A 26,924-nucleotide genomic window follows, 5' to 3' on the forward strand; every position below is an offset into this window, starting at 1 on the left:
AGGGCCCACAGTTGTTCACATCATCACTCACATGCCTCGTGTTTACTTTCTAGTCGTGTTGCGTCAGAGATCACAGCACAGCCATTCCTCGTTAGTATAGTGGTGAGTATCCCCGCCTGTCACGCGGGAGACTGGGGTTCGATTCCCCGACGGGGAGGTCTTTTACATTGTGACTCTGGACTCTGGAGCTCTGGAATCTGAAGCAGTACTTCAAATTGCATTGAAAATGTAATTAATCCGGCAATATATTCGTATTCAGGAGCTGTCGTTTCATTTTATTGTTTGATTGTCAATCGCTTCAGGGGCATCTGCCACCAACAATCACCACATGTGGGATAAATCCATCCCACAAAAAAGAATGATTGCGCTCGCTCTCACATATTTCCAGTTTGTCCTGTAGGGGTGAGCCCCACACAGATGGCCGGTTAGCTCAGTTGGTTAGAGCGTGGTGCTAATAACGCCAAGGTCGCGGGTCCGATCCCCGTACTGGCCAAAAACAGCCCTTACCAGTCACCTTCCCTCATTGGGTCACAGGTAGATCAACGCTGAAGCTTTTTGCTTCTTAGCAGTTTCTTTGTTGCATCATTTTCTTTTCTCATTTTACTAGTTTAATAAAGAGATAAAAAAATTCACAAAAATAAATGTCAATTCTGTCAGGTCCCCCGAGGTGAACACACTGGAAAGCTGCTACAGAAAAATATACTAGTGGCACAATAACGGGCATCAAAGCGGGCAGCGAAAGGTGTTATCAAAAAGGACGAATGACTGAACCTGGCCCAATTCTCTCATACTCTGCCGAGTGAGTGCAAATTGCAGTTTTCTTCACAATCTCAGCCCATTTGTAATATTTTTCCCATTTTACAGTACATGACATGGTAAAATGGCTAGTGTCATTGAAAGCTGCAATTTGTCCTGTAGAAATCAAGCCCTCATGCGGCTACATGTATAGAAAAATTTAAAAAGTTATGGCTTTTTGCACAAATGAAAGCACAAAAATGAAAAGTGAGCAGGGCCCACAGTTGTTCACATCATCACTCACATGCCTCGTGTTTACTTTCTAGTCGTGTTGCGTCAGAGATCACAGCACAGCCATTCCTCGTTAGTATAGTGGTGAGTATCCCCACCTGTCACGCGGGAGACTGGGGTTCGATTCCCCGACGGGGAGGTCTTTTACATTGTGACTCTGGACTCTGGACTCTGGAGCTCTGGAATCTGAAGCAGTACTTCAAATTGCATTGAAAATGTAATTAATCCGGCAATATATTCGTATTCAGGAGCTGTCGTTTCATTTTATTGTTTGATTGTCAATCGCTTCAGGGGCATCTGCCACCAACAATCACCACATGTGGGATAAATCCATCCCACAAAAAAGAATGATTGCGCTCGCTCTCACATATTTCCAGTTTGTCCTGTAGGGGTGAGCCCCACACAGATGGCCGGTTAGCTCAGTTGGTTAGAGCGTGGTGCTAATAACGCCAAGGTCGCGGGTCCGATCCCCGTACTGGCCAAAAACAGCCCTTACCAGTCACCTTCCCTCATTGGGTCACAGGTAGATCAACGCTGAAGCTTTTTGCTTCTTAGCAGTTTCTTTGTTGCATCATTTTCTTTTCTCATTTTACTAGTTTAATAAAGAGATAAAAAAATTCACAAAAATAAATGTCAATTCTGTCAGGTCCCCCGAGGTGAACACACTGGAAAGCTGCTACAGAAAAATATACTAGTGGCACAATAACGGGCATCAAAGCGGGCAGCGAAAGGTGTTATCAAAAAGGACGAATGACTGAACCTGGCCCAATTCTCTCATACTCTGCCGAGTGAGTGCAAATTGCAGTTTTCTTCACAATCTCAGCCCATTTGTAATATTTTTCCCATTTTACAGTACATGACATGGTAAAATGGCTAGTGTCATTGAAAGCTGCAATTTGTCCTGTAGAAATCAAGCCCTCATGCGGCTACATCTATAGAAAAATTTAAAAAGTTATGGCTTTTTGCACAAATGAAAGCACAAAAATGAAAAGTGAGCAGGGCCCACAGTTGTTCACATCATCACTCACATGCCTCGTGTTTACTTTCTAGTCGTGTTGCGTCAGAGATCACAGCACAGCCATTCCTCGTTAGTATAGTGGTGAGTATCCCCGCCTGTCACGCGGGAGACTGGGGTTCGATTCCCCGACGGGGAGGTCTTTTACATTGTGACTCTGGACTCTGGAGCTCTGGAATCTGAAGCAGTACTTCAAATTGCATTGAAAATGTAATTAATCCGGCAATATATTCGTATTCAGGAGCTGTCGTTTCATTTTATTGTTTGATTGTCAATCGCTTCAGGGGCATCTGCCACCAACAATCACCACATGTGGGATAAATCCATCCCACAAAAAAGAATGATTGCGCTCGCTCTCACATATTTCCAGTTTGTCCTGTAGGGGTGAGCCCCACACAGATGGCCGGTTAGCTCAGTTGGTTAGAGCGTGGTGCTAATAACGCCAAGGTCGCGGGTCCGATCCCCGTACTGGCCAAAAACAGCCCTTACCAGTCACCTTCCCTCATTGGGTCACAGGTAGATCAACGCTGAAGCTTTTTGCTTCTTAGCAGTTTCTTTGTTGCATCATTTTCTTTTCTCATTTTACTAGTTTAATAAAGAGATAAAAAAATTCACAAAAATAAATGTCAATTCTGTCAGGTCCCCCGAGGTGAACACACTGGAAAGCTGCTACAGAAAAATATACTAGTGGCACAATAACGGGCATCAAAGCGGGCAGCGAAAGGTGTTATCAAAAAGGACGAATGACTGAACCTGGCCCAATTCTCTCATACTCTGCCGAGTGAGTGCAAATTGCAGTTTTCTTCACAATCTCAGCCCATTTGTAATATTTTTCCCATTTTACAGTACATGACATGGTAAAATGGCTAGTGTCATTGAAAGCTGCAATTTGTCCTGTAGAAATCAAGCCCTCATGCGGCTACATCTATAGAAAAATTTAAAAAGTTATGGCTTTTTGCACAAATGAAAGCACAAAAATGAAAAGTGAGCAGGGCCCACAGTTGTTCACATCATCACTCACATGCCTCGTGTTTACTTTCTAGTCGTGTTGCGTCAGAGATCACAGCACAGCCATTCCTCGTTAGTATAGTGGTGAGTATCCCCACCTGTCACGCGGGAGACTGGGGTTCGATTCCCCGACGGGGAGGTCTTTTACATTGTGACTCTGGACTCTGGACTCTGGAGCTCTGGAATCTGAAGCAGTACTTCAAATTGCATTGAAAATGTAATTAATCCGGCAATATATTCGTATTCAGGAGCTGTCGTTTCATTTTATTGTTTGATTGTCAATCGCTTCAGGGGCATCTGCCACCAACAATCACCACATGTGGGATAAATCCATCCCTCAAAAAAGAATGATTGCGCTCGCTCTCACATATTTCCAGTTTGTCCTGTAGGGGTGAGCCCCACACAGATGGCCGGTTAGCTCAGTTGGTTAGAGCGTGGTGCTAATAACGCCAAGGTCGCGGGTCCGATCCCCGTACTGGCCAAAAACAGCCCTTACCAGTCACCTTCCCTCATTGGGTCACAGGTAGATCAACGCTGAAGCTTTTTGCTTCTTAGCAGTTTCTTTGTTGCATCATTTTCTTTTCTCATTTTACTAGTTTAATAAAGAGATAAAAAAATTCACAAAAATAAATGTCAATTCTGTCAGGTCCCCCGAGGTGAACACACTGGAAAGCTGCTACAGAAAAATATACTAGTGGCACAATAACGGGCATCAAAGCGGGCAGCGAAAGGTGTTATCAAAAAGGACGAATGACTGAACCTGGCCCAATTCTCTCATACTCTGCCGAGTGAGTGCAAATTGCAGTTTTCTTCACAATCTCAGCCCATTTGTAATATTTTTCCCATTTTACAGTACATGACATGGTAAAATGGCTAGTGTCATTGAAAGCTGCAATTTGTCCTGTAGAAATCAAGCCCTCATGCGGCTACATCTATAGAAAAATTTAAAAAGTTATGGCTTTTTGCACAAATGAAAGCACAAAAATGAAAAGTGAGCAGGGCCCACAGTTGTTCACATCATCACTCACATGCCTCGTGTTTACTTTTTAGTCGTGTTGCGTCAGAGATCACAGCACAGCCATTCCTCGTTAGTATAGTGGTGAGTATCCCCACCTGTCACGCGGGAGACTGGGGTTCGATTCCCCGACGGGGAGGTCTTTTACATTGTGACTCTGGACTCTGGACTCTGGAGCTCTGGAATCTGAAGCAGTACTTCAAATTGCATTGAAAATGTAATTAATCCGGCAATATATTCGTATTCAGGAGCTGTCGTTTCATTTTATTGTTTGATTGTCAATCGCTTCAGGGGCATCTGCCACCAACAATCACCACATGTGGGATAAATCCATCCCTCAAAAAAGAATGATTGCGCTCGCTCTCACATATTTCCAGTTTGTCCTGTAGGGGTGAGCCCCACACAGATGGCCGGTTAGCTCAGTTGGTTAGAGCGTGGTGCTAATAACGCCAAGGTCGCGGGTCCGATCCCCGTACTGGCCAAAAACAGCCCTTACCAGTCACCTTCCCTCATTGGGTCACAGGTAGATCAACGCTGAAGCTTTTTGCTTCTTAGCAGTTTCTTTGTTGCATCATTTTCTTTTCTCATTTTACTAGTTTAATAAAGAGATAAAAAAATTCACAAAAATAAATGTCAATTCTGTCAGGTCCCCCGAGGTGAACACACTGGAAAGCTGCTACAGAAAAATATACTAGTGGCACAATAACGGGCATCAAAGCGGGCAGCGAAAGGTGTTATCAAAAAGGACGAATGACTGAACCTGGCCCAATTCTCTCATACTCTGCCGAGTGAGTGCAAATTGCAGTTTTCTTCACAATCTCAGCCCATTTGTAATATTTTTCCCATTTTACAGTACATGACATGGTAAAATGGCTAGTGTCATTGAAAGCTGCAATTTGTCCTGTAGAAATCAAGCCCTCATGCGGCTACATCTATAGAAAAATTTAAAAAGTTATGGCTTTTTGCACAAATGAAAGCACAAAAATGAAAAGTGAGCAGGGCCCACAGTTGTTCACATCATCACTCACATGCCTCGTGTTTACTTTCTAGTCGTGTTGCGTCAGAGATCACAGCACAGCCATTCCTCGTTAGTATAGTGGTGAGTATCCCCGCCTGTCACGCGGGAGACTGGGGTTCGATTCCCCGACGGGGAGGTCTTTTACATTGTGACTCTGGACTCTGGAGCTCTGGAATCTGAAGCAGTACTTCAAATTGCATTGAAAATGTAATTAATCCGGCAATATATTCGTATTCAGGAGCTGTCGTTTCATTTTATTGTTTGATTGTCAATCGCTTCAGGGGCATCTGCCACCAACAATCACCACATGTGGGATAAATCCATCCCACAAAAAAGAATGATTGCGCTCGCTCTCACATATTTCCAGTTTGTCCTGTAGGGGTGAGCCCCACACAGATGGCCGGTTAGCTCAGTTGGTTAGAGCGTGGTGCTAATAACGCCAAGGTCGCGGGTCCGATCCCCGTACTGGCCAAAAACAGCCCTTACCAGTCACCTTCCCTCATTGGGTCACAGGTAGATCAACGCTGAAGCTTTTTGCTTCTTAGCAGTTTCTTTGTTGCATCATTTTCTTTTCTCATTTTACTAGTTTAATAAAGAGATAAAAAAATTCACAAAAATAAATGTCAATTCTGTCAGGTCCCCCGAGGTGAACACACTGGAAAGCTGCTACAGAAAAATATACTAGTGGCACAATAACGGGCATCAAAGCGGGCAGCGAAAGGTGTTATCAAAAAGGACGAATGACTGAACCTGGCCCAATTCTCTCATACTCTGCCGAGTGAGTGCAAATTGCAGTTTTCTTCACAATCTCAGCCCATTTGTAATATTTTTCCCATTTTACAGTACATGACATGGTAAAATGGCTAGTGTCATTGAAAGCTGCAATTTGTCCTGTAGAAATCAAGCCCTCATGAGGCTACATCTATAGAAAAATTTAAAAAGTTATGGCTTTTTGCACAAATGAAAGCACAAAAATGAAAAGTGAGCAGGGCCCACAGTTGTTCACATCATCACTCACATGCCTCGTGTTTACTTTCTAGTCGTGTTGCGTCAGAGATCACAGCACAGCCATTCCTCGTTAGTATAGTGGTGAGTATCCCCACCTGTCACGCGGGAGACTGGGGTTCGATTCCCCGACGGGGAGGTCTTTTACATTGTGACTCTGGACTCTGGACTCTGGAGCTCTGGAATCTGAAGCAGTACTTCAAATTGCATTGAAAATGTAATTAATCCGGCAATATATTCGTATTCAGGAGCTGTCGTTTCATTTTATTGTTTGATTGTCAATCGCTTCAGGGGCATCTGCCACCAACAATCACCACATGTGGGATAAATCCATCCCTCAAAAAAGAATGATTGCGCTCGCTCTCACATATTTCCAGTTTGTCCTGTAGGGGTGAGCCCCACACAGATGGCCGGTTAGCTCAGTTGGTTAGAGCGTGGTGCTAATAACGCCAAGGTCGCGGGTCCGATCCCCGTACTGGCCAAAAACAGCCCTTACCAGTCACCTTCCCTCATTGGGTCACAGGTAGATCAACGCTGAAGCTTTTTGCTTCTTAGCAGTTTCTTTGTTGCATCATTTTCTTTTCTCATTTTACTAGTTTAATAAAGAGATAAAAAAATTCACAAAAATAAATGTCAATTCTGTCAGGTCCCCCGAGGTGAACACACTGGAAAGCTGCTACAGAAAAATATACTAGTGGCACAATAACGGGCATCAAAGCGGGCAGCGAAAGGTGTTATCAAAAAGGACGAATGACTGAACCTGGCCCAATTCTCTCATACTCTGCCGAGTGAGTGCAAATTGCAGTTTTCTTCACAATCTCAGCCCATTTGTAATATTTTTCCCATTTTACAGTACATGACATGGTAAAATGGCTAGTGTCATTGAAAGCTGCAATTTGTCCTGTAGAAATCAAGCCCTCATGCGGCTACATCTATAGAAAAATTTAAAAAGTTATGGCTTTTTGCACAAATGAAAGCACAAAAATGAAAAGTGAGCAGGGCCCACAGTTGTTCACATCATCACTCACATGCCTCGTGTTTACTTTCTAGTCGTGTTGCGTCAGAGATCACAGCACAGCCATTCCTCGTTAGTATAGTGGTGAGTATCCCCACCTGTCACGCGGGAGACTGGGGTTCGATTCCCCGACGGGGAGGTCTTTTACATTGTGACTCTGGACTCTGGACTCTGGAGCTCTGGAATCTGAAGCAGTACTTCAAATTGCATTGAAAATGTAATTAATCCGGCAATATATTCGTATTCAGGAGCTGTCGTTTCATTTTATTGTTTGATTGTCAATCGCTTCAGGGGCATCTGCCACCAACAATCACCACATGTGGGATAAATCCATCCCACAAAAAAGAATGATTGCGCTCGCTCTCACATATTTCCAGTTTGTCCTGTAGGGGTGAGCCCCACACAGATGGCCGGTTAGCTCAGTTGGTTAGAGCGTGGTGCTAATAACGCCAAGGTCGCGGGTCCGATCCCCGTACTGGCCAAAAACAGCCCTTACCAGTCACCTTCCCTCATTGGGTCACAGGTAGATCAACGCTGAAGCTTTTTGCTTCTTAGCAGTTTCTTTGTTGCATCATTTTCTTTTCTCATTTTACTAGTTTAATAAAGAGATAAAAAAATTCACAAAAATAAATGTCAATTCTGTCAGGTCCCCCGAGGTGAACACACTGGAAAGCTGCTACAGAAAAATATACTAGTGGCACAATAACGGGCATCAAAGCGGGCAGCGAAAGGTGTTATCAAAAAGGACGAATGACTGAACCTGGCCCAATTCTCTCATACTCTGCCGAGTGAGTGCAAATTGCAGTTTTCTTCACAATCTCAGCCCATTTGTAATATTTTTCCCATTTTACAGTACATGACATGGTAAAATGGCTAGTGTCATTGAAAGCTGCAATTTGTCCTGTAGAAATCAAGCCCTCATGCGGCTACATCTATAGAAAAATTTAAAAAGTTATGGCTTTTTGCACAAATGAAAGCACAAAAATGAAAAGTGAGCAGGGCCCACAGTTGTTCACATCATCACTCACATGCCTCGTGTTTACTTTCTAGTCGTGTTGCGTCAGAGATCACAGCACAGCCATTCCTCGTTAGTATAGTGGTGAGTATCCCCGCCTGTCACGCGGGAGACTGGGGTTCGATTCCCCGACGGGGAGGTCTTTTACATTGTGACTCTGGACTCTGGAGCTCTGGAATCTGAAGCAGTACTTCAAATTGCATTGAAAATGTAATTAATCCGGCAATATATTCGTATTCAGGAGCTGTCGTTTCATTTTATTGTTTGATTGTCAATCGCTTCAGGGGCATCTGCCACCAACAATCACCACATGTGGGATAAATCCATCCCACAAAAAAGAATGATTGCGCTCGCTCTCACATATTTCCAGTTTGTCCTGTAGGGGTGAGCCCCACACAGATGGCCGGTTAGCTCAGTTGGTTAGAGCGTGGTGCTAATAACGCCAAGGTCGCGGGTCCGATCCCCGTACTGGCCAAAAACAGCCCTTACCAGTCACCTTCCCTCATTGGGTCACAGGTAGATCAACGCTGAAGCTTTTTGCTTCTTAGCAGTTTCTTTGTTGCATCATTTTCTTTTCTCATTTTACTAGTTTAATAAAGAGATAAAAAAATTCACAAAAATAAATGTCAATTCTGTCAGGTCCCCCGAGGTGAACACACTGGAAAGCTGCTACAGAAAAATATACTAGTGGCACAATAACGGGCATCAAAGCGGGCAGCGAAAGGTGTTATCAAAAAGGACGAATGACTGAACCTGGCCCAATTCTCTCATACTCTGCCGAGTGAGTGCAAATTGCAGTTTTCTTCACAATCTCAGCCCATTTGTAATATTTTTCCCATTTTACAGTACATGACATGGTAAAATGGCTAGTGTCATTGAAAGCTGCAATTTGTCCTGTAGAAATCAAGCCCTCATGCGGCTACATCTATAGAAAAATTTAAAAAGTTATGGCTTTTTGCACAAATGAAAGCACAAAAATGAAAAGTGAGCAGGGCCCACAGTTGTTCACATCATCACTCACATGCCTCGTGTTTACTTTCTAGTCGTGTTGCGTCAGAGATCACAGCACAGCCATTCCTCGTTAGTATAGTGGTGAGTATCCCCACCTGTCACGCGGGAGACTGGGGTTCGATTCCCCGACGGGGAGGTCTTTTACATTGTGACTCTGGACTCTGGACTCTGGAGCTCTGGAATCTGAAGCAGTACTTCAAATTGCATTGAAAATGTAATTAATCCGGCAATATATTCGTATTCAGGAGCTGTCGTTTCATTTTATTGTTTGATTGTCAATCGCTTCAGGGGCATCTGCCACCAACAATCACCACATGTGGGATAAATCCATCCCTCAAAAAAGAATGATTGCGCTCGCTCTCACATATTTCCAGTTTGTCCTGTAGGGGTGAGCCCCACACAGATGGCCGGTTAGCTCAGTTGGTTAGAGCGTGGTGCTAATAACGCCAAGGTCGCGGGTCCGATCCCCGTACTGGCCAAAAACAGCCCTTACCAGTCACCTTCCCTCATTGGGTCACAGGTAGATCAACGCTGAAGCATTTTGCTTCTTAGCAGTTTCTTTGTTGCATCATTTTCTTTTCTCATTTTACTAGTTTAATAAAGAGATAAAAAAATTCACAAAAATAAATGTCAATTCTGTCAGGTCCCCCGAGGTGAACACACTGGAAAGCTGCTACAGAAAAATATACTAGTGGCACAATAACGGGCATCAAAGCGGGCAGCGAAAGGTGTTATCAAAAAGGACGAATGACTGAACCTGGCCCAATTCTCTCATACTCTGCCGAGTGAGTGCAAATTGCAGTTTTCTTCACAATCTCAGCCCATTTGTAATATTTTTCCCATTTTACAGTACATGACATGGTAAAATGGCTAGTGTCATTGAAAGCTGCAATTTGTCCTGTAGAAATCAAGCCCTCATGCGGCTACATCTATAGAAAAATTTAAAAAGTTATGGCTTTTTGCACAAATGAAAGCACAAAAATGAAAAGTGAGCAGGGCCCACAGTTGTTCACATCATCACTCACATGCCTCGTGTTTACTTTCTAGTCGTGTTGCGTCAGAGATCACAGCACAGCCATTCCTCGTTAGTATAGTGGTGATTATCCCCACCTGTCACGCGGGAGACTGGGGTTCGATTCCCCGACGGGGAGGTCTTTTACATTGTGACTCTGGACTCTGGAGCTCTGGAATCTGAAGCAGTACTTCAAATTGCATTGAAAATGTAATTAATCCGGCAATATATTCGTATTCAGGAGCTGTCGTTTCATTTTATTGTTTGATTGTCAATCGCTTCAGGGGCATCTGCCACCAACAATCACCACATGTGGGATAAATCCATCCCACAAAAAAGAATGATTGCGCTCGCTCTCACATATTTCCAGTTTGTCCTGTAGGGGTGAGCCCCACACAGATGGCCGGTTAGCTCAGTTGGTTAGAGCGTGGTGCTAATAACGCCAAGGTCGCGGGTCCGATCCCCGTACTGGCCAAAAACAGCCCTTACCAGTCACCTTCCCTCATTGGGTCACAGGTAGATCAACGCTGAAGCTTTTTGCTTCTTAGCAGTTTCTTTGTTGCATCATTTTCTTTTCTCATTTTACTAGTTTAATAAAGAGATAAAAAAATTCACAAAAATAAATGTCAATTCTGTCAGGTCCCCCGAGGTGAACACACTGGAAAGCTGCTACAGAAAAATATACTAGTGGCACAATAACGGGCATCAAAGCGGGCAGCGAAAGGTGTTATCAAAAAGGACGAATGACTGAACCTGGCCCAATTCTCTCATACTCTGCCGAGTGAGTGCAAATTGCAGTTTTCTTCACAATCTCAGCCCATTTGTAATATTTTTCCCATTTTACAGTACATGACATGGTAAAATGGCTAGTGTCATTGAAAGCTGCAATTTGTCCTGTAGAAATCAAGCCCTCATGCGGCTACATCTATAGAAAAATTTAAAAAGTTATGGCTTTTTGCACAAATGAAAGCACAAAAATGAAAAGTGAGCAGGGCCCACAGTTGTTCACATCATCACTCACATGCCTCGTGTTTACTTTCTAGTCGTGTTGCGTCAGAGATCACAGCACAGCCATTCCTCGTTAGTATAGTGGTGAGTATCCCCACCTGTCACGCGGGAGACTGGGGTTCGATTCCCCGACGGGGAGGTCTTTTACATTGTGACTCTGGACTCTGGACTCTGGAGCTCTGGAATCTGAAGCAGTACTTCAAATTGCATTGAAAATGTAATTAATCCGGCAATATATTCGTATTCAGGAGCTGTCGTTTCATTTTATTGTTTGATTGTCAATCGCTTCAGGGGCATCTGCCACCAACAATCACCACATGTGGGATAAATCCATCCCTCAAAAAAGAATGATTGCGCTCGCTCTCACATATTTCCAGTTTGTCCTGTAGGGGTGAGCCCCACACAGATGGCCGGTTAGCTCAGTTGGTTAGAGCGTGGTGCTAATAACGCCAAGGTCGCGGGTCCGATCCCCGTACTGGCCAAAAACAGCCCTTACCAGTCACCTTCCCTCATTGGGTCACAGGTAGATCAACGCTGAAGCTTTTTGCTTCTTAGCAGTTTCTTTGTTGCATCATTTTCTTTTCTCATTTTACTAGTTTAATAAAGAGATAAAAAAATTCACAAAAATAAATGTCAATTCTGTCAGGTCCCCCGAGGTGAACACACTGGAAAGCTGCTACAGAAAAATATACTAGTGGCACAATAACGGGCATCAAAGCGGGCAGCGAAAGGTGTTATCAAAAAGGACGAATGACTGAACCTGGCCCAATTCTCTCATACTCTGCCGAGTGAGTGCAAATTGCAGTTTTCTTCACAATCTCAGCCCATTTGTAATATTTTTCCCATTTTACAGTACATGACATGGTAAAATGGCTAGTGTCATTGAAAGCTGCAATTTGTCCTGTAGAAATCAAGCCCTCATGCGGCTACATCTATAGAAAAATTTAAAAAGTTATGGCTTTTTGCACAAATGAAAGCACAAAAATGAAAAGTGAGCAGGGCCCACAGTTGTTCACATCATCACTCACATGCCTCGTGTTTACTTTCTAGTCGTGTTGCGTCAGAGATCACAGCACAGCCATTCCTCGTTAGTATAGTGGTGAGTATCCCCGCCTGTCACGCGGGAGACTGGGGTTCGATTCCCCGACGGGGAGGTCTTTTACATTGTGACTCTGGACTCTGGAGCTCTGGAATCTGAAGCAGTACTTCAAATTGCATTGAAAATGTAATTAATCCGGCAATATATTCGTATTCAGGAGCTGTCGTTTCATTTTATTGTTTGATTGTCAATCGCTTCAGGGGCATCTGCCACCAACAATCACCACATGTGGGATAAATCCATCCCACAAAAAAGAATGATTGCGCTCGCTCTCACATATTTCCAGTTTGTCCTGTAGGGGTGAGCCCCACACAGATGGCCGGTTAGCTCAGTTGGTTAGAGCGTGGTGCTAATAACGCCAAGGTCGCGGGTCCGATCCCCGTACTGGCCAAAAACAGCCCTTACCAGTCACCTTCCCTCATTGGGTCACAGGTAGATCAACGCTGAAGCTTTTTGCTTCTTAGCAGTTTCTTTGTTGCATCATTTTCTTTTCTCATTTTACTAGTTTAATAAAGAGATAAAAAAATTCACAAAAATAAATGTCAATTCTGTCAGGTCCCCCGAGGTGAACACACTGGAAAGCTGCTACAGAAAAATATACTAGTGGCACAATAACGGGCATCAAAGCGGGCAGCGAAAGGTGTTATCAAAAAGGACGAATGACTGAACCTGGCCCAATTCTCTCATACTCTGCCGAGTGAGTGCAAATTGCAGTTTTCTTCACAATCTCAGCCCATTTGTAATATTTTTCCCATTTTACAGTACATGACATGGTAAAATGGCTAGTGTCATTGAAAGCTGCAATTTGTCCTGTAGAAATCAAGCCCTCATGCGGCTACATCTATAGAAAAATTTAAAAAGTTATGGCTTTTTGCACAAATGAAAGCACAAAAATGAAAAGTGAGCAGGGCCCACAGTTGTTCACATCATCACTCACATGCCTCGTGTTTACTTTCTAGTCGTGTTGCGTCAGAGATCACAGCACAGCCATTCCTCGTTAGTATAGTGGTGAGTATCCCCACCTGTCACGCGGGAGACTGGGGTTCGATTCCCCGACGGGGAGGTCTTTTACATTGTGACTCTGGACTCTGGACTCTGGAGCTCTGGAATCTGAAGCAGTACTTCAAATTGCATTGAAAATGTAATTAATCCGGCAATATATTCGTATTCAGGAGCTGTCGTTTCATTTTATTGTTTGATTGTCAATCGCTTCAGGGGCATCTGCCACCAACAATCACCACATGTGGGATAAATCCATCCCTCAAAAAAGAATGATTGCGCTCGCTCTCACATATTTCCAGTTTGTCCTGTAGGGGTGAGCCCCACACAGATGGCCGGTTAGCTCAGTTGGTTAGAGCGTGGTGCTAATAACGCCAAGGTCGCGGGTCCGATCCCCGTACTGGCCAAAAACAGCCCTTACCAGTCACCTTCCCTCATTGGGTCACAGGTAGATCAACGCTGAAGCTTTTTGCTTCTTAGCAGTTTCTTTGTTGCATCATTTTCTTTTCTCATTTTACTAGTTTAATAAAGAGATAAAAAAATTCACAAAAATAAATGTCAATTCTGTCAGGTCCCCCGAGGTGAACACACTGGAAAGCTGCTACAGAAAAATATACTAGTGGCACAATAACGGGCATCAAAGCGGGCAGCGAAAGGTGTTATCAAAAAGGACGAATGACTGAACCTGGCCCAATTCTCTCATACTCTGCCGAGTGAGTGCAAATTGCAGTTTTCTTCACAATCTCAGCCCATTTGTAATATTTTTCCCATTTTACAGTACATGACATGGTAAAATGGCTAGTGTCATTGAAAGCTGCAATTTGTCCTGTAGAAATCAAGCCCTCATGCGGCTACATCTATAGAAAAATTTAAAAAGTTATGGCTTTTTGCACAAATGAAAGCACAAAAATGAAAAGTGAGCAGGGCCCACAGTTGTTCACATCATCACTCACATGCCTCGTGTTTACTTTCTAGTCGTGTTGCGTCAGAGATCACAGCACAGCCATTCCTCGTTAGTATAGTGGTGAGTATCCCCGCCTGTCACGCGGGAGACTGGGGTTCGATTCCCCGACGGGGAGGTCTTTTACATTGTGACTCTGGACTCTGGAGCTCTGGAATCTGAAGCAGTACTTCAAATTGCATTGAAAATGTAATTAATCCGGCAATATATTCGTATTCAGGAGCTGTCGTTTCATTTTATTGTTTGATTGTCAATCGCTTCAGGGGCATCTGCCACCAACAATCACCACATGTGGGATAAATCCATCCCACAAAAAAGAATGATTGCGCTCGCTCTCACATATTTCCAGTTTGTCCTGTAGGGGTGAGCCCCACACAGATGGCCGGTTAGCTCAGTTGGTTAGAGCGTGGTGCTAATAACGCCAAGGTCGCGGGTCCGATCCCCGTACTGGCCAAAAACAGCCCTTACCAGTCACCTTCCCTCATTGGGTCACAGGTAGATCAACGCTGAAGCTTTTTGCTTCTTAGCAGTTTCTTTGTTGCATCATTTTCTTTTCTCATTTTACTAGTTTAATAAAGAGATAAAAAAATTCACAAAAATAAATGTCAATTCTGTCAGGTCCCCCGAGGTGAACACACTGGAAAGCTGCTACAGAAAAATATACTAGTGGCACAATAACGGGCATCAAAGCGGGCAGCGAAAGGTGTTATCAAAAAGGACGAATGACTGAACCTGGCCCAATTCTCTCATACTCTGCCGAGTGAGTGCAAATTGCAGTTTTCTTCACAATCTCAGCCCATTTGTAATATTTTTCCCATTTTACAGTACATGACATGGTAAAATGGCTAGTGTCATTGAAAGCTGCAATTTGTCCTGTAGAAATCAAGCCCTCATGCGGCTACATCTATAGAAAAATTTAAAAAGTTATGGCTTTTTGCACAAATGAAAGCACAAAAATGAAAAGTGAGCAGGGCCCACAGTTGTTCACATCATCACTCACATGCCTCGTGTTTACTTTCTAGTCGTGTTGCGTCAGAGATCACAGCACAGCCATTCCTCGTTAGTATAGTGGTGAGTATCCCCACCTGTCACGCGGGAGACTGGGGTTCGATTCCCCGACGGGGAGGTCTTTTACATTGTGACTCTGGACTCTGGAGCTCTGGAATCTGAAGCAGTACTTCAAATTGCATTGAAAATGTAATTAATCCGGCAATATATTCGTATTCAGGAGCTGTCGTTTCATTTTATTGTTTGATTGTCAATCGCTTCAGGGGCATCTGCCACCAACAATCACCACATGTGGGATAAATCCATCCCACAAAAAAGAATGATTGCGCTCGCTCTCACATATTTCCAGTTTGTCCTGTAGGGGTGAGCCCCACACAGATGGCCGGTTAGCTCAGTTGGTTAGAGCGTGGTGCTAATAACGCCAAGGTCGCGGGTCCGATCCCCGTACTGGCCAAAAACAGCCCTTACCAGTCACCTTCCCTCATTGGGTCACAGGTAGATCAACGCTGAAGCTTTTTGCTTCTTAGCAGTTTCTTTGTTGCATCATTTTCTTTTCTCATTTTACTAGTTTAATAAAGAGATAAAAAAATTCACAAAAATAAATGTCAATTCTGTCAGGTCCCCCGAGGTGAACACACTGGAAAGCTGCTACAGAAAAATATACTAGTGGCACAATAACGGGCATCAAAGCGGGCAGCGAAAGGTGTTATCAAAAAGGACGAATGACTGAACCTGGCCCAATTCTCTCATACTCTGCCGAGTGAGTGCAAATTGCAGTTTTCTTCACAATCTCAGCCCATTTGTAATATTTTTCCCATTTTACAGTACATGACATGGTAAAATGGCTAGTGTCATTGAAAGCTGCAATTTGTCCTGTAGAAATCAAGCCCTCATGCGGCTACATCTATAGAAAAATTTAAAAAGTTATGGCTTTTTGCACAAATGAAAGCACAAAAATGAAAAGTGAGCAGGGCCCACAGTTGTTCACATCATCACTCACATGCCTCGTGTTTACTTTCTAGTCGTGTTGCGTCAGAGATCACAGCACAGCCATTCCTCGTTAGTATAGTGGTGAGTATCCCCACCTGTCACGCGGGAGACTGGGGTTCGATTCCCCGACGGGGAGGTCTTTTACATTGTGACTCTGGACTCTGGACTCTGGAGCTCTGGAATCTGAAGCAGTACTTCAAATTGCATTGAAAATGTAATTAATCCGGCAATATATTCGTATTCAGGAGCTGTCGTTTCATTTTATTGTTTGATTGTCAATCGCTTCAGGGGCATCTGCCACCAACAATCACCACATGTGGGATAAATCCATCCCTCAAAAAAGAATGATTGCGCTCGCTCTCACATATTTCCAGTTTGTCCTGTAGGGGTGAGCCCCACACAGATGGCCGGTTAGCTCAGTTGGTTAGAGCGTGGTGCTAATAACGCCAAGGTCGCGGGTCCGATCCCCGTACTGGCCAAAAACAGCCCTTACCAGTCACCTTCCCTCATTGGGTCACAGGTAGATCAACGCTGAAGCTTTTTGCTTCTTAGCAGTTTCTTTGTTGCATCATTTTCTTTTCTCATTTTACTAGTTTAATAAAGAGATAAAAAAATTCACAAAAATAAATGTCAATTCTGTCAGGTCCCCCGAGGTGAACACACTGGAAAGCTGCTACAGAAAAATATACTAGTGGCACAATAACGGGCATCAAAGCGGGCAGCGAAAGGTGTTATCAAAAAGGACGAATGACTGAACCTGGCCCAATTCTCTCATACTCTGCCGAGTGAGTGCAAATTGCAGTTTTCTTCACAATCTCAGCCCATTTGTAATATTTTTCCCATTTTACAGTACATGACATGGTAAAATGGCTAGTGTCATTGAAAGCTGCAATTTGTCCTGTAGAAATCAAGCCCTCATGCGGCTACATCTATAGAAAAATTTAAAAAGTTATGGCTTTTTGCACAAATGAAAGCACAAAAATGAAAAGTGAGCAGGGCCCACAGTTGTTCACATCATCACTCACATGCCTCGTGTTTACTTTCTAGTCGTGTTGCGTCAGAGATCACAGCACAGCCATTCCTCGTTAGTATAGTGGTGAGTATCCCCGCCTGTCACGCGGGAGACTGGGGTTCGATTCCCCGACGGGGAGGTCTTTTACATTGTGACTCTGGACTCTGGAGCTCTGGAATCTGAAGCAGTACTTCAAATTGCATTGAAAATGTAATTAATCCGGCAATATATTCGTATTCAGGAGCTGTCGTTTCATTTTATTGTTTGATTGTCAATCGCTTCAGGGGCATCTGCCACCAACAATCACCACATGTGGGATAAATCCATCCCACAAAAAAGAATGATTGCGCTCGCTCTCACATATTTCCAGTTTGTCCTGTAGGGGTGAGCCCCACACAGATGGCCGGTTAGCTCAGTTGGTTAGAGCGTGGTGCTAATAACGCCAAGGTCGCGGGTCCGATCCCCGTACTGGCCAAAAACAGCCCTTACCAGTCACCTTCCCTCATTGGGTCACAGGTAGATCAACGCTGAAGCTTTTTGCTTCTTAGCAGTTTCTTTGTTGCATCATTTTCTTTTCTCATTTTACTAGTTTAATAAAGAGATAAAAAAATTCACAAAAATAAATGTCAATTCTGTCAGGTCCCCCGAGGTGAACACACTGGAAAGCTGCTACAGAAAAATATACTAGTGGCACAATAACGGGCATCAAAGCGGGCAGCGAAAGGTGTTATCAAAAAGGACGAATGACTGAACCTGGCCCAATTCTCTCATACTCTGCCGAGTGAGTGCAAATTGCAGTTTTCTTCACAATCTCAGCCCATTTGTAATATTTTTCCCATTTTACAGTACATGACATGGTAAAATGGCTAGTGTCATTGAAAGCTGCAATTTGTCCTGTAGAAATCAAGCCCTCATGCGGCTACATCTATAGAAAAATTTAAAAAGTTATGGCTTTTTGCACAAATGAAAGCACAAAAATGAAAAGTGAGCAGGGCCCACAGTTGTTCACATCATCACTCACATGCCTCGTGTTTACTTTCTAGTCGTGTTGCGTCAGAGATCACAGCACAGCCATTCCTCGTTAGTATAGTGGTGAGTATCCCCACCTGTCACGCGGGAGACTGGGGTTCGATTCCCCGACGGGGAGGTCTTTTACATTGTGACTCTGGACTCTGGACTCTGGAGCTCTGGAATCTGAAGCAGTACTTCAAATTGCATTGAAAATGTAATTAATCCGGCAATATATTCGTATTCAGGAGCTGTCGTTTCATTTTATTGTTTGATTGTCAATCGCTTCAGGGGCATCTGCCACCAACAATCACCACATGTGGGATAAATCCATCCCTCAAAAAAGAATGATTGCGCTCGCTCTCACATATTTCCAGTTTGTCCTGTAGGGGTGAGCCCCACACAGATGGCCGGTTAGCTCAGTTGGTTAGAGCGTGGTGCTAATAACGCCAAGGTCGCGGGTCCGATCCCCGTACTGGCCAAAAACAGCCCTTACCAGTCACCTTCCCTCATTGGGTCACAGGTAGATCAACGCTGAAGCTTTTTGCTTCTTAGCAGTTTCTTTGTTGCATCATTTTCTTTTCTCATTTTACTAGTTTAATAAAGAGATAAAAAAATTCACAAAAATAAATGTCAATTCTGTCAGGTCCCCCGAGGTGAACACACTGGAAAGCTGCTACAGAAAAATATACTAGTGGCACAATAACGGGCATCAAAGCGGGCAGCGAAAGGTGTTATCAAAAAGGACGAATGACTGAACCTGGCCCAATTCTCTCATACTCTGCCGAGTGAGTGCAAATTGCAGTTTTCTTCACAATCTCAGCCCATTTGTAATATTTTTCCCATTTTACAGTACATGACATGGTAAAATGGCTAGTGTCATTGAAAGCTGCAATTTGTCCTGTAGAAATCAAGCCCTCATGCGGCTACATCTATAGAAAAATTTAAAAAGTTATGGCTTTTTGCACAAATGAAAGCACAAAAATGAAAAGTGAGCAGGGCCCACAGTTGTTCACATCATCACTCACATGCCTCGTGTTTACTTTCTAGTCGTGTTGCGTCAGAGATCACAGCACAGCCATTCCTCGTTAGTATAGTGGTGAGTATCCCCGCCTGTCACGCGGGAGACTGGGGTTCGATTCCCCGACGGGGAGGTCTTTTACATTGTGACTCTGGACTCTGGAGCTCTGGAATCTGAAGCAGTACTTCAAATTGCATTGAAAATGTAATTAATCCGGCAATATATTCGTATTCAGGAGCTGTCGTTTCATTTTATTGTTTGATTGTCAATCGCTTCAGGGGCATCTGCCACCAACAATCACCACATGTGGGATAAATCCATCCCACAAAAAAGAATGATTGCGCTCGCTCTCACATATTTCCAGTTTGTCCTGTAGGGGTGAGCCCCACACAGATGGCCGGTTAGCTCAGTTGGTTAGAGCGTGGTGCTAATAACGCCAAGGTCGCGGGTCCGATCCCCGTACTGGCCAAAAACAGCCCTTACCAGTCACCTTCCCTCATTGGGTCACAGGTAGATCAACGCTGAAGCTTTTTGCTTCTTAGCAGTTTCTTTGTTGCATCATTTTCTTTTCTCATTTTACTAGTTTAATAAAGAGATAAAAAAATTCACAAAAATAAATGTCAATTCTGTCAGGTCCCCCGAGGTGAACACACTGGAAAGCTGCTACAGAAAAATATACTAGTGGCACAATAACGGGCATCAAAGCGGGCAGCGAAAGGTGTTATCAAAAAGGACGAATGACTGAACCTGGCCCAATTCTCTCATACTCTGCCGAGTGAGTGCAAATTGCAGTTTTCTTCACAATCTCAGCCCATTTGTAATATTTTTCCCATTTTACAGTACATGACATGGTAAAATGGCTAGTGTCATTGAAAGCTGCAATTTGTCCTGTAGAAATCAAGCCCTCATGCGGCTACATCTATAGAAAAATTTAAAAAGTTATGGCTTTTTGCACAAATGAAAGCACAAAAATGAAAAGTGAGCAGGGCCCACAGTTGTTCACATCATCACTCACATGCCTCGTGTTTACTTTCTAGTCGTGTTGCGTCAGAGATCACAGCACAGCCATTCCTCGTTAGTATAGTGGTGAGTATCCCCACCTGTCACGCGGGAGACTGGGGTTCGATTCCCCGACGGGGAGGTCTTTTACATTGTGACTCTGGACTCTGGACTCTGGAGCTCTGGAATCTGAAGCAGTACTTCAAATTGCATTGAAAATGTAATTAATCCGGCAATATATTCGTATTCAGGAGCTGTCGTTTCATTTTATTGTTTGATTGTCAATCGCTTCAGGGGCATCTGCCACCAACAATCACCACATGTGGGATAAATCCATCCCTCAAAAAAGAATGATTGCGCTCGCTCTCACATATTTCCAGTTTGTCCTGTAGGGGTGAGCCCCACACAGATGGCCGGTTAGCTCAGTTGGTTAGAGCGTGGTGCTAATAACGCCAAGGTCGCGGGTCCGATCCCCGTACTGGCCAAAAACAGCCCTTACCAGTCACCTTCCCTCATTGGGTCACAGGTAGATCAACGCTGAAGCTTTTTGCTTCTTAGCAGTTTCTTTGTTGCATCATTTTCTTTTCTCATTTTACTAGTTTAATAAAGAGATAAAAAAATTCACAAAAATAAATGTCAATTCTGTCAGGTCCCCCGAGGTGAACACACTGGAAAGCTGCTACAGAAAAATATACTAGTGGCACAATAACGGGCATCAAAGCGGGCAGCGAAAGGTGTTATCAAAAAGGACGAATGACTGAACCTGGCCCAATTCTCTCATACTCTGCCGAGTGAGTGCAAATTGCAGTTTTCTTCACAATCTCAGCCCATTTGTAATATTTTTCCCATTTTACAGTACATGACATGGTAAAATGGCTAGTGTCATTGAAAGCTGCAATTTGTCCTGTAGAAATCAAGCCCTCATGCGGCTACATCTATAGAAAAATTTAAAAAGTTATGGCTTTTTGCACAAATGAAAGCACAAAAATGAAAAGTGAGCAGGGCCCACAGTTGTTCACATCATCACTCACATGCCTCGTGTTTACTTTCTAGTCGTGTTGCGTCAGAGATCACAGCACAGCCATTCCTCGTTAGTATAGTGGTGAGTATCCCCGCCTGTCACGCGGGAGACTGGGGTTCGATTCCCCGACGGGGAGGTCTTTTACATTGTGACTCTGGACTCTGGAGCTCTGGAATCTGAAGCAGTACTTCAAATTGCATTGAAAATGTAATTAATCCGGCAATATATTCGTATTCAGGAGCTGTCGTTTCATTTTATTGTTTGATTGTCAATCGCTTCAGGGGCATCTGCCACCAACAATCACCACATGTGGGATAAATCCATCCCACAAAAAAGAATGATTGCGCTCGCTCTCACATATTTCCAGTTTGTCCTGTAGGGGTGAGCCCCACACAGATGGCCGGTTAGCTCAGTTGGTTAGAGCGTGGTGCTAATAACGCCAAGGTCGCGGGTCCGATCCCCGTACTGGCCAAAAACAGCCCTTACCAGTCACCTTCCCTCATTGGGTCACAGGTAGATCAACGCTGAAGCTTTTTGCTTCTTAGCAGTTTCTTTGTTGCATCATTTTCTTTTCTCATTTTACTAGTTTAATAAAGAGATAAAAAAATTCACAAAAATAAATGTCAATTCTGTCAGGTCCCCCGAGGTGAACACACTGGAAAGCTGCTACAGAAAAATATACTAGTGGCACAATAACGGGCATCAAAGCGGGCAGCGAAAGGTGTTATCAAAAAGGACGAATGACTGAACCTGGCCCAATTCTCTCATACTCTGCCGAGTGAGTGCAAATTGCAGTTTTCTTCACAATCTCAGCCCATTTGTAATATTTTTCCCATTTTACAGTACATGACATGGTAAAATGGCTAGTGTCATTGAAAGCTGCAATTTGTCCTGTAGAAATCAAGCCCTCATGCGGCTACATCTATAGAAAAATTTAAAAAGTTATGGCTTTTTGCACAAATGAAAGCACAAAAATGAAAAGTGAGCAGGGCCCACAGTTGTTCACATCATCACTCACATGCCTCGTGTTTACTTTCTAGTCGTGTTGCGTCAGAGATCACAGCACAGCCATTCCTCGTTAGTATAGTGGTGAGTATCCCCACCTGTCACGCGGGAGACTGGGGTTCGATTCCCCGACGGGGAGGTCTTTTACATTGTGACTCTGGACTCTGGACTCTGGAGCTCTGGAATCTGAAGCAGTACTTCAAATTGCATTGAAAATGTAATTAATCCGGCAATATATTCGTATTCAGGAGCTGTCGTTTCATTTTATTGTTTGATTGTCAATCGCTTCAGGGGCATCTGCCACCAACAATCACCACATGTGGGATAAATCCATCCCTCAAAAAAGAATGATTGCGCTCGCTCTCACATATTTCCAGTTTGTCCTGTAGGGGTGAGCCCCACACAGATGGCCGGTTAGCTCAGTTGGTTAGAGCGTGGTGCTAATAACGCCAAGGTCGCGGGTCCGATCCCCGTACTGGCCAAAAACAGCCCTTACCAGTCACCTTCCCTCATTGGGTCACAGGTAGATCAACGCTGAAGCTTTTTGCTTCTTAGCAGTTTCTTTGTTGCATCATTTTCTTTTCTCATTTTACTAGTTTAATAAAGAGATAAAAAAATTCACAAAAATAAATGTCAATTCTGTCAGGTCCCCCGAGGTGAACACACTGGAAAGCTGCTACAGAAAAATATACTAGTGGCACAATAACGGGCATCAAAGCGGGCAGCGAAAGGTGTTATCAAAAAGGACGAATGACTGAACCTGGCCCAATTCTCTCATACTCTGCCGAGTGAGTGCAAATTGCAGTTTTCTTCACAATCTCAGCCCATTTGTAATATTTTTCCCATTTTACAGTACATGACATGGTAAAATGGCTAGTGTCATTGAAAGCTGCAATTTGTCCTGTAGAAATCAAGCCCTCATGCGGCTACATCTATAGAAAAATTTAAAAAGTTATGGCTTTTTGCACAAATGAAAGCACAAAAATGAAAAGTGAGCAGGGCCCACAGTTGTTCACATCATCACTCACATGCCTCGTGTTTACTTTCTAGTCGTGTTGCGTCAGAGATCACAGCACAGCCATTCCTCGTTAGTATAGTGGTGAGTATCCCCGCCTGTCACGCGGGAGACTGGGGTTCGATTCCCCGACGGGGAGGTCTTTTACATTGTGACTCTGGACTCTGGAGCTCTGGAATCTGAAGCAGTACTTCAAATTGCATTGAAAATGTAATTAATCCGGCAATATATTCGTATTCAGGAGCTGTCGTTTCATTTTATTGTTTGATTGTCAATCGCTTCAGGGGCATCTGCCACCAACAATCACCACATGTGGGATAAATCCATCCCACAAAAAAGAATGATTGCGCTCGCTCTCACATATTTCCAGTTTGTCCTGTAGGGGTGAGCCCCACACAGATGGCCGGTTAGCTCAGTTGGTTAGAGCGTGGTGCTAATAACGCCAAGGTCGCGGGTCCGATCCCCGTACTGGCCAAAAACAGCCCTTACCAGTCACCTTCCCTCATTGGGTCACAGGTAGATCAACGCTGAAGCTTTTTGCTTCTTAGCAGTTTCTTTGTTGCATCATTTTCTTTTCTCATTTTACTAGTTTAATAAAGAGATAAAAAAATTCACAAAAATAAATGTCAATTCTGTCAGGTCCCCCGAGGTGAACACACTGGAAAGCTGCTACAGAAAAATATACTAGTGGCACAATAACGGGCATCAAAGCGGGCAGCGAAAGGTGTTATCAAAAAGGACGAATGACTGAACCTGGCCCAATTCTCTCATACTCTGCCGAGTGAGTGCAAATTGCAGTTTTCTTCACAATCTCAGCCCATTTGTAATATTTTTCCCATTTTACAGTACATGACATGGTAAAATGGCTAGTGTCATTGAAAGCTGCAATTTGTCCTGTAGAAATCAAGCCCTCATGCGGCTACATCTATAGAAAAATTTAAAAAGTTATGGCTTTTTGCACAAATGAAAGCACAAAAATGAAAAGTGAGCAGGGCCCACAGTTGTTCACATCATCACTCACATGCCTCGTGTTTACTTTCTAGTCGTGTTGCGTCAGAGATCACAGCACAGCCATTCCTCGTTAGTATAGTGGTGAGTATCCCCACCTGTCACGCGGGAGACTGGGGTTCGATTCCCCGACGGGGAGGTCTTTTACATTGTGACTCTGGACTCTGGACTCTGGAGCTCTGGAATCTGAAGCAGTACTTCAAATTGCATTGAAAATGTAATTAATCCGGCAATATATTCGTATTCAGGAGCTGTCGTTTCATTTTATTGTTTGATTGTCAATCGCTTCAGGGGCATCTGCCACCAACAATCACCACATGTGGGATAAATCCATCCCTCAAAAAAGAATGATTGCGCTCGCTCTCACATATTTCCAGTTTGTCCTGTAGGGGTGAGCCCCACACAGATGGCCGGTTAGCTCAGTTGGTTAGAGCGTGGTGCTAATAACGCCAAGGTCGCGGGTCCGATCCCCGTACTGGCCAAAAACAGCCCTTACCAGTCACCTTCCCTCATTGGGTCACAGGTAGATCAACGCTGAAGCTTTTTGCTTCTTAGCAGTTTCTTTGTTGCATCATTTTCTTTTCTCATTTTACTAGTTTAATAAAGAGATAAAAAAATTCACAAAAATAAATGTCAATTCTGTCAGGTCCCCCGAGGTGAACACACTGGAAAGCTGCTACAGAAAAATATACTAGTGGCACAATAACGGGCATCAAAGCGGGCAGCGAAAGGTGTTATCAAAAAGGACGAATGACTGAACCTGGCCCAATTCTCTCATACTCTGCCGAGTGAGTGCAAATTGCAGTTTTCTTCACAATCTCAGCCCATTTGTAATATTTTTCCCATTTTACAGTACATGACATGGTAAAATGGCTAGTGTCATTGAAAGCTGCAATTTGTCCTGTAGAAATCAAGCCCTCATGCGGCTACATCTATAGAAAAATTTAAAAAGTTATGGCTTTTTGCACAAATGAAAGCACAAAAATGAAAAGTGAGCAGGGCCCACAGTTGTTCACATCATCACTCACATGCCTCGTGTTTACTTTCTAGTCGTGTTGCGTCAGAGATCACAGCACAGCCATTCCTCGTTAGTATAGTGGTGAGTATCCCCACCTGTCACGCGGGAGACTGGGGTTCGATTCCCCGACGGGGAGGTCTTTTACATTGTGACTCTGGACTCTGGACTCTGGAGCTCTGGAATCTGAAGCAGTACTTCAAATTGCATTGAAAATGTAATTAATCCGGCAATATATTCGTATTCAGGAGCTGTCGTTTCATTTTATTGTTTGATTGTCAATCGCTTCAGGGGCATCTGCCACCAACAATCACCACATGTGGGATAAATCCATCCCTCAAAAAAGAATGATTGCGCTCGCTCTCACATATTTCCAGTTTGTCCTGTAGGGGTGAGCCCCACACAGATGGCCGGTTAGCTCAGTTGGTTAGAGCGTGGTGCTAATAACGCCAAGGTCGCGGGTCCGATCCCCGTACTGGCCAAAAACAGCCCTTACCAGTCACCTTCCCTCATTGGGTCACAGGTAGATCAACGCTGAAGCTTTTTGCTTCTTAGCAGTTTCTTTGTTGCATCATTTTCTTTTCTCATTTTACTAGTTTAATAAAGAGATAAAAAAATTCACAAAAATAAATGTCAATTCTGTCAGGTCCCCCGAGGTGAACACACTGGAAAGCTGCTACAGAAAAATATACTAGTGGCACAATAACGGGCATCAAAGCGGGCAGCGAAAGGTGTTATCAAAAAGGACGAATGACTGAACCTGGCCCAATTCTCTCATACTCTGCCGAGTGAGTGCAAATTGCAGTTTTCTTCACAATCTCAGCCCATTTGTAATATTTTTCCCATTTTACAGTACATGACATGGTAAAATGGCTAGTGTCATTGAAAGCTGCAATTTGTCCTGTAGAAATCAAGCCCTCATGCGGCTACATCTATAGAAAAATTTAAAAAGTTATGGCTTTTTGCACAAATGAAAGCACAAAAATGAAAAGTGAGCAGGGCCCACAGTTGTTCACATCATCACTCACATGCCTCGTGTTTACTTTCTAGTCGTGTTGCGTCAGAGATCACAGCACAGCCATTCCTCGTTAGTATAGTGGTGAGTATCCCCGCCTGTCACGCGGGAGACTGGGGTTCGATTCCCCGACGGGGAGGTCTTTTACATTGTGACTCTGGACTCTGGAGCTCTGGAATCTGAAGCAGTACTTCAAATTGCATTGAAAATGTAATTAATCCGGCAATATATTCGTATTCAGGAGCTGTCGTTTCATTTTATTGTTTGATTGTCAATCGCTTCAGGGGCATCTGCCACCAACAATCACCACATGTGGGATAAATCCATCCCACAAAAAAGAATGATTGCGCTCGCTCTCACATATTTCCAGTTTGTCCTGTAGGGGTGAGCCCCACACAGATGGCCGGTTAGCTCAGTTGGTTAGAGCGTGGTGCTAATAACGCCAAGGTCGCGGGTCCGATCCCCGTACTGGCCAAAAACAGCCCTTACCAGTCACCTTCCCTCATTGGGTCACAGGTAGATCAACGCTGAAGCTTTTTGCTTCTTAGCAGTTTCTTTGTTGCATCATTTTCTTTTCTCATTTTACTAGTTTAATAAAGA

At 43.8% G+C, this 26,924-nt stretch overlaps 38 non-coding genes across 38 annotated transcripts; all 38 read left to right on the forward strand.

The window, feature by feature from the left end:
* Nucleotides 1–85: 85 nt before the first annotated feature.
* Nucleotides 86–157, forward strand: TRNAD-GUC (transfer RNA aspartic acid (anticodon GUC)). The gene has a single exon. It is a non-coding gene; the product is annotated as a tRNA-Asp (tRNA).
* Nucleotides 158–419: 262 nt separating this feature from the next.
* Nucleotides 420–493, forward strand: TRNAI-AAU (transfer RNA isoleucine (anticodon AAU)). The gene has a single exon. It is a non-coding gene; the product is annotated as a tRNA-Ile (tRNA).
* Nucleotides 494–1,434: 941 nt separating this feature from the next.
* Nucleotides 1,435–1,508, forward strand: TRNAI-AAU (transfer RNA isoleucine (anticodon AAU)). Its single transcript has one exon. It is a non-coding gene; the product is annotated as a tRNA-Ile (tRNA).
* A 600-nt stretch (nt 1,509–2,108) lies between these two features.
* TRNAD-GUC (transfer RNA aspartic acid (anticodon GUC)) lies at nt 2,109–2,180 on the forward strand. The gene has a single exon. It is a non-coding gene; the product is annotated as a tRNA-Asp (tRNA).
* A 262-nt stretch (nt 2,181–2,442) lies between these two features.
* TRNAI-AAU (transfer RNA isoleucine (anticodon AAU)) lies at nt 2,443–2,516 on the forward strand. The gene has a single exon. It is a non-coding gene; the product is annotated as a tRNA-Ile (tRNA).
* Nucleotides 2,517–3,457: 941 nt separating this feature from the next.
* On the forward strand, nt 3,458–3,531 carry TRNAI-AAU (transfer RNA isoleucine (anticodon AAU)). Its single transcript has one exon. It is a non-coding gene; the product is annotated as a tRNA-Ile (tRNA).
* Nucleotides 3,532–4,472: 941 nt separating this feature from the next.
* TRNAI-AAU (transfer RNA isoleucine (anticodon AAU)) lies at nt 4,473–4,546 on the forward strand. Its single transcript has one exon. It is a non-coding gene; the product is annotated as a tRNA-Ile (tRNA).
* Nucleotides 4,547–5,146: 600 nt separating this feature from the next.
* Nucleotides 5,147–5,218, forward strand: TRNAD-GUC (transfer RNA aspartic acid (anticodon GUC)). Its single transcript has one exon. It is a non-coding gene; the product is annotated as a tRNA-Asp (tRNA).
* A 262-nt stretch (nt 5,219–5,480) lies between these two features.
* On the forward strand, nt 5,481–5,554 carry TRNAI-AAU (transfer RNA isoleucine (anticodon AAU)). The gene has a single exon. It is a non-coding gene; the product is annotated as a tRNA-Ile (tRNA).
* Nucleotides 5,555–6,495: 941 nt separating this feature from the next.
* Nucleotides 6,496–6,569, forward strand: TRNAI-AAU (transfer RNA isoleucine (anticodon AAU)). Its single transcript has one exon. It is a non-coding gene; the product is annotated as a tRNA-Ile (tRNA).
* Nucleotides 6,570–7,510: 941 nt separating this feature from the next.
* On the forward strand, nt 7,511–7,584 carry TRNAI-AAU (transfer RNA isoleucine (anticodon AAU)). The gene has a single exon. It is a non-coding gene; the product is annotated as a tRNA-Ile (tRNA).
* A 600-nt stretch (nt 7,585–8,184) lies between these two features.
* On the forward strand, nt 8,185–8,256 carry TRNAD-GUC (transfer RNA aspartic acid (anticodon GUC)). The gene has a single exon. It is a non-coding gene; the product is annotated as a tRNA-Asp (tRNA).
* A 262-nt stretch (nt 8,257–8,518) lies between these two features.
* Nucleotides 8,519–8,592, forward strand: TRNAI-AAU (transfer RNA isoleucine (anticodon AAU)). The gene has a single exon. It is a non-coding gene; the product is annotated as a tRNA-Ile (tRNA).
* Nucleotides 8,593–9,533: 941 nt separating this feature from the next.
* On the forward strand, nt 9,534–9,607 carry TRNAI-AAU (transfer RNA isoleucine (anticodon AAU)). The gene has a single exon. It is a non-coding gene; the product is annotated as a tRNA-Ile (tRNA).
* Nucleotides 9,608–10,541: 934 nt separating this feature from the next.
* Nucleotides 10,542–10,615, forward strand: TRNAI-AAU (transfer RNA isoleucine (anticodon AAU)). Its single transcript has one exon. It is a non-coding gene; the product is annotated as a tRNA-Ile (tRNA).
* Nucleotides 10,616–11,556: 941 nt separating this feature from the next.
* Nucleotides 11,557–11,630, forward strand: TRNAI-AAU (transfer RNA isoleucine (anticodon AAU)). The gene has a single exon. It is a non-coding gene; the product is annotated as a tRNA-Ile (tRNA).
* Nucleotides 11,631–12,230: 600 nt separating this feature from the next.
* On the forward strand, nt 12,231–12,302 carry TRNAD-GUC (transfer RNA aspartic acid (anticodon GUC)). Its single transcript has one exon. It is a non-coding gene; the product is annotated as a tRNA-Asp (tRNA).
* A 262-nt stretch (nt 12,303–12,564) lies between these two features.
* Nucleotides 12,565–12,638, forward strand: TRNAI-AAU (transfer RNA isoleucine (anticodon AAU)). The gene has a single exon. It is a non-coding gene; the product is annotated as a tRNA-Ile (tRNA).
* Nucleotides 12,639–13,579: 941 nt separating this feature from the next.
* On the forward strand, nt 13,580–13,653 carry TRNAI-AAU (transfer RNA isoleucine (anticodon AAU)). The gene has a single exon. It is a non-coding gene; the product is annotated as a tRNA-Ile (tRNA).
* A 600-nt stretch (nt 13,654–14,253) lies between these two features.
* On the forward strand, nt 14,254–14,325 carry TRNAD-GUC (transfer RNA aspartic acid (anticodon GUC)). Its single transcript has one exon. It is a non-coding gene; the product is annotated as a tRNA-Asp (tRNA).
* A 262-nt stretch (nt 14,326–14,587) lies between these two features.
* On the forward strand, nt 14,588–14,661 carry TRNAI-AAU (transfer RNA isoleucine (anticodon AAU)). Its single transcript has one exon. It is a non-coding gene; the product is annotated as a tRNA-Ile (tRNA).
* A 934-nt stretch (nt 14,662–15,595) lies between these two features.
* Nucleotides 15,596–15,669, forward strand: TRNAI-AAU (transfer RNA isoleucine (anticodon AAU)). Its single transcript has one exon. It is a non-coding gene; the product is annotated as a tRNA-Ile (tRNA).
* A 941-nt stretch (nt 15,670–16,610) lies between these two features.
* Nucleotides 16,611–16,684, forward strand: TRNAI-AAU (transfer RNA isoleucine (anticodon AAU)). Its single transcript has one exon. It is a non-coding gene; the product is annotated as a tRNA-Ile (tRNA).
* A 600-nt stretch (nt 16,685–17,284) lies between these two features.
* On the forward strand, nt 17,285–17,356 carry TRNAD-GUC (transfer RNA aspartic acid (anticodon GUC)). The gene has a single exon. It is a non-coding gene; the product is annotated as a tRNA-Asp (tRNA).
* A 262-nt stretch (nt 17,357–17,618) lies between these two features.
* On the forward strand, nt 17,619–17,692 carry TRNAI-AAU (transfer RNA isoleucine (anticodon AAU)). Its single transcript has one exon. It is a non-coding gene; the product is annotated as a tRNA-Ile (tRNA).
* Nucleotides 17,693–18,633: 941 nt separating this feature from the next.
* TRNAI-AAU (transfer RNA isoleucine (anticodon AAU)) lies at nt 18,634–18,707 on the forward strand. Its single transcript has one exon. It is a non-coding gene; the product is annotated as a tRNA-Ile (tRNA).
* A 600-nt stretch (nt 18,708–19,307) lies between these two features.
* Nucleotides 19,308–19,379, forward strand: TRNAD-GUC (transfer RNA aspartic acid (anticodon GUC)). Its single transcript has one exon. It is a non-coding gene; the product is annotated as a tRNA-Asp (tRNA).
* Nucleotides 19,380–19,641: 262 nt separating this feature from the next.
* On the forward strand, nt 19,642–19,715 carry TRNAI-AAU (transfer RNA isoleucine (anticodon AAU)). The gene has a single exon. It is a non-coding gene; the product is annotated as a tRNA-Ile (tRNA).
* A 941-nt stretch (nt 19,716–20,656) lies between these two features.
* Nucleotides 20,657–20,730, forward strand: TRNAI-AAU (transfer RNA isoleucine (anticodon AAU)). The gene has a single exon. It is a non-coding gene; the product is annotated as a tRNA-Ile (tRNA).
* Nucleotides 20,731–21,330: 600 nt separating this feature from the next.
* On the forward strand, nt 21,331–21,402 carry TRNAD-GUC (transfer RNA aspartic acid (anticodon GUC)). The gene has a single exon. It is a non-coding gene; the product is annotated as a tRNA-Asp (tRNA).
* A 262-nt stretch (nt 21,403–21,664) lies between these two features.
* On the forward strand, nt 21,665–21,738 carry TRNAI-AAU (transfer RNA isoleucine (anticodon AAU)). Its single transcript has one exon. It is a non-coding gene; the product is annotated as a tRNA-Ile (tRNA).
* Nucleotides 21,739–22,679: 941 nt separating this feature from the next.
* On the forward strand, nt 22,680–22,753 carry TRNAI-AAU (transfer RNA isoleucine (anticodon AAU)). Its single transcript has one exon. It is a non-coding gene; the product is annotated as a tRNA-Ile (tRNA).
* A 600-nt stretch (nt 22,754–23,353) lies between these two features.
* Nucleotides 23,354–23,425, forward strand: TRNAD-GUC (transfer RNA aspartic acid (anticodon GUC)). The gene has a single exon. It is a non-coding gene; the product is annotated as a tRNA-Asp (tRNA).
* A 262-nt stretch (nt 23,426–23,687) lies between these two features.
* On the forward strand, nt 23,688–23,761 carry TRNAI-AAU (transfer RNA isoleucine (anticodon AAU)). Its single transcript has one exon. It is a non-coding gene; the product is annotated as a tRNA-Ile (tRNA).
* Nucleotides 23,762–24,702: 941 nt separating this feature from the next.
* On the forward strand, nt 24,703–24,776 carry TRNAI-AAU (transfer RNA isoleucine (anticodon AAU)). Its single transcript has one exon. It is a non-coding gene; the product is annotated as a tRNA-Ile (tRNA).
* A 941-nt stretch (nt 24,777–25,717) lies between these two features.
* On the forward strand, nt 25,718–25,791 carry TRNAI-AAU (transfer RNA isoleucine (anticodon AAU)). The gene has a single exon. It is a non-coding gene; the product is annotated as a tRNA-Ile (tRNA).
* Nucleotides 25,792–26,391: 600 nt separating this feature from the next.
* Nucleotides 26,392–26,463, forward strand: TRNAD-GUC (transfer RNA aspartic acid (anticodon GUC)). Its single transcript has one exon. It is a non-coding gene; the product is annotated as a tRNA-Asp (tRNA).
* Nucleotides 26,464–26,725: 262 nt separating this feature from the next.
* TRNAI-AAU (transfer RNA isoleucine (anticodon AAU)) lies at nt 26,726–26,799 on the forward strand. The gene has a single exon. It is a non-coding gene; the product is annotated as a tRNA-Ile (tRNA).
* The last annotated feature ends 125 nt before the right edge of the window (nt 26,800–26,924 follow it).

Source organism: Phyllobates terribilis, unplaced genomic scaffold (genome assembly GCF_046119375.1).
Source record: "Phyllobates terribilis strain yellow unplaced genomic scaffold, ASM4611937v1 Scaffold_11__3_contigs__length_659146591, whole genome shotgun sequence".
NCBI classification, from domain to species: Eukaryota; Metazoa; Chordata; class Amphibia; order Anura; family Dendrobatidae; genus Phyllobates; species Phyllobates terribilis.